Source organism: Halichoerus grypus, chromosome 7 (assembly GCF_964656455.1).
Source record: "Halichoerus grypus chromosome 7, mHalGry1.hap1.1, whole genome shotgun sequence".
Classification (NCBI taxonomy): Eukaryota; Metazoa; Chordata; class Mammalia; order Carnivora; family Phocidae; genus Halichoerus; species Halichoerus grypus.
Window position 1 is genome coordinate 73,024,691 of NC_135718.1, and position 4,048 is coordinate 73,028,738.

The following is a 4,048-nucleotide window of genomic DNA, read 5'->3' on the forward strand; positions in this document are numbered from 1 at the left end:
AAATTACCATAAATTTAGTGGCTTTAAACAAAACAAATTTATTATCTTAGGGGTCTGAAGTTCTGAAGATCAGAAGTCCAAATTAGATCAGCAGGGCTGCATCTTCTAAGGACTTTAGGGGACAATATGTTTCCTTGCCTTTCCCAGCTTCTAGAAGCCACCTGCATTCCTTAGCTCATAACTGTGCACCACACTGTCACATCTTCACTCCCTCGGCTTCCATTGTCACATGCCTTCTCTTGCTGACCCTAACTCTACTGTCTCCCTCTCATAAAGACCCCTGTGATTACATAGGGCCCACCCAGATAATCCAGGATGATCTCCCCACCTCAAAATTCTTTCTTTAATAATTTTTCTGGAGACAGAGCTTGTTTATTGGGTACGTGGGTGGGTGCCAGTCCCCAAAATTCTTAATCACATGGTGTTGCCATATAGGGTAACACTCACAGGTTTGGGGGATTAGGATGTACACATTTTGGGGGGACATTAATCAGCCAACACTAGTGTGTTATACCTTTCTGAGCATTTTCATAATTTGAGGTGACCGTGCAAAATGAAAATGCGGGGTCCTGGTTCAAAAGATGGTAAGAATTTCAAGACAGTGACAGCAGAGCATTCAACCAGGTGCAGGGCCCTTCTGAACACAGAGGCCCGTGTGACTGCACAGGCGGCATGCCCAGAAGCCAGCCACATCAGTCCTCTTCCTCTTCAGCAGCTTAAAAACAGAACGAATTTTTGCTTGACTCTTTCAGCTACTTTTCTACGTTTCCTCTTCTTTTCTTTGCCAAACCTCTATTTTCTATTCTCCCATTCCCTTCTGTCCCTCATATAAATGTGCTCTGTCCCAATCCTTCTGCTAAAGCTTTTCTCTTATCAGATCCAGTGGAGTGGTTTTTCTTTTCAAGATTCCTCATCTCTGCACTGCGTTTGATTTTTATTGGTAACACATACTTTGTGGGATTACGTTATTTAAAAATCCTGGGAATTTTTGGTCATTTTTTTTAAAGAAAGACTAGATTATAAATTTTCTTCTTATAAAATCTCAGGTCCTTTAGTGGACCTTTCATCTCGGGTCTTTTAGTGCTTGTGAAATCAAGGGCAGCAACCACGGTCTGTAGTTAGAGCCCTTCTAGATTTGTCCCTGCAGCACAATTTGAGTGGTCAGTCAACGGAAGGAGGAAAGGGGTCACTCCAGCGCAGAGGTCCAATAGCTATTGTCTTCCTGGTTACCTAACCCAGGAAGTAACAGCAACAACAATACCCCCATTCGTTTCCAGCTCAGATGTCTGACTCAAAACTTCTGGGGACAAATGGGTTTTTTCTTGGCAAGTGAAATTAGAAATTGTCGGCGTTTTGCCTGAGATGCATTCCTAATGACGTCTGCTGAGATCTGTCTTACTGTTAATTGTTATGGGTGTTAGGAGGGGCGTTGTTCCTTTGTGAACAGACTGCTCCTTTTGTTCTCTCCCCTGGCCTCTTTGTGGACCTTTGCTTTTCCAAAAATCAACTGCACTGAAACCAGCGTTGTGCAAAGTACCAGTGATGTCACCCCTGCTTCCTGCACAGTTCCACAATGATGCTCAGTTTGAACCTTTCCACCGCTAACGCTGTGGCTGGAAGTTGTAACAGAGGAAAGAAAGTGCCGACGCTAATCCTCATTGGTTGAAAGCCACAAAAACCAGCTCCTGCTAAACTTTTTAAGAAAGAATAGCAAATGACAAAAATGTAGAAGCACTTATAGTACCAAGAAAGATTTCGCTGCTCACTCCTCCAGAAAGGCAAGTTCACCAGGACAGCGTTCAGAGACGCTAAGCAGAGTCTTTTCCAGGGCACTGCCATTGGACCCATCAATGCCAATTGCTTTTAGTCCTTTGTCCTTCCTACCAAAATTCAAATTCCTACTAGAATTTAGCTTGGAGGAAGGGAGCAAGCCCCTTGGCTGAGAACCCTACAAGTCTACAGGGAATGAGCAAGAGGTTACACAAATCAACAGTGAGTGCTACTACCTTCAGTTCTTAATAGAAAGGGAAGCGGGGGGCACCTGGGTGGCTTGGCTCTTGATTTTGACTCAGATAGTGATCTCGGGGTCATGAGATGGTAATTCCACTAGGGCTCTATTTCCCGTGATTATTAATGGAGCCAAACAGTATCAGCCTATGTGTGTGGAGGACAACCTGTGTGCTTTAGGTTTTAAATGAATAGTGTCAAAATGTGCTTAAGGTTAATCTTACTCGTACTTGAAATGTACACACACTGACAACACGCACAAAACCAAATTTATATTTCTTGCAGAATCTCTCCGTTTAGCTCTCAAATACAAATGATTCCCCATCTCTCTCTATCCGTTTGTTTCCCCTCTCCTCCTTTGTCTGCGCCATACCTCTCTCTTCTCTGAGAGGGTGGCCTAATTATCTCATCCCAGTAATCTAGAGTGAGTCTTCCAGAGTCCTATTGCTGTTCCTACCCATGACATTCATTTAGCACCAACAATCTGTTATTCTGTATTAGGAGTTAGCTTTTGCTGTGTATATGCATATTCTACACATCTAGATAGTAAAGTTTCAGAAGACTCTGTCTTCTCATACTATATTCTCTTTAGTGGCTATCTCTGTTCCCATGAACAGTAGTTGATAAATATTTGTTGATTGGTTAATATTTCTTACAATCTCAATTTCTCTTAGAAGACATCTGTCTCAGAACCAATCCTGGATGGGGTACCCCTGAACGTTTCCAGGGGACAGCTGGGAAATAGCATCATTGGACTGGAATATTCCTGGAGAAGGCAGTAAGATGAAACCGATAGCCTTTCATTAAAGGCAAGGGATTCCAGTTCCTTAAACAGAGGTGTTTTGGGGGCACTATCAAAAAAACTGAGGACAGTAACAGACTTGTCAGAGGATCGTTTGAAATCAATTACTGGAAATTCATTACTTTAAGCATTGAAGGTTTATTCTCTCAAACACTATTTGAAATGTCTATACCCAAGTTTCTTGAAGCAATGGCATGAGAATGGTCTTGAGCAGATTACTATAATGCTTAAGAGGCTTTGCACTGACTCTTTAGGTTTCCAAGATAACATCAAATGTCTTGTGTTTCTTTGGTGATTTTTTGGCTTGGTGAACTTGCGACTTCTAGTGAAGGAAATCGTTGATGCATGGTTCCAAATAAAAGTCAAGGTAATGGGGTGGAAATTTAATAACATCAGTAATTTTCACTCCTGATAGCAAGCTGAATTGTGATTAATGAACCAGCTGAGTAGAGGCAATCTGTTGTGTTTAAACAAGTGTATTTGCAGATAGGCCTGGCGTGTTAACAACCTGCCATGGCAATTTTTTTAGAAGTGGATTTCCACCTGTAACTTAGTTATAGAGGGAATTTTGCCTTGGTGATAGGATTTCTTGAATTTTACTGAGAACATCTCTTCCCCTGTTCTTTTGACAAGGGATAGGGATTAAAAGTAATTAAAATGAAAGAACTTGGCTGGCCTCTGGCTTGCTATTAGTTACCTACCTAAAGCATTCACTGTTTTTCTTTAATATTTGCTCAGCTGTGACATGCTCAAGTATTTTCACTTAACAGCATTAAAGCTGATAAACTGGAGCAAGTTAGAATTATTTCCATTTCTAAAGGAGTTTACGCAGAGATGTATTCAGTTTGCATAAAACCTTCTTTTACATAACAAATATATAGCATTATGCTAGAAGTTAACATATAATGTGATCAGAGGGGAAATCTATTAAATGTGATAACTGGGAAAACTAGAATCATTATTTTGCCAATTTCACTCTCCCACCTAATGTTTATAATGCAAAAGACTTCACAAAATCCCAAGGTTCTGTGTCACTTGCCTGCACATTGGGACGGTCTGACTTTGGTCCAGCTCCCACTCCAGTCCACTCTGCATAGGATCCAGGGCACAACACATGAGGGCGAACACCGCGAATGTTCTTAGGATGTGAGGATGAACATTACAGGAAGTAGAGAGGGACAAGGTCATGGCGACGGTGAGGGCAGGTAGGGAAAGGCAGAGAAGGTCATAGGAGGTCAT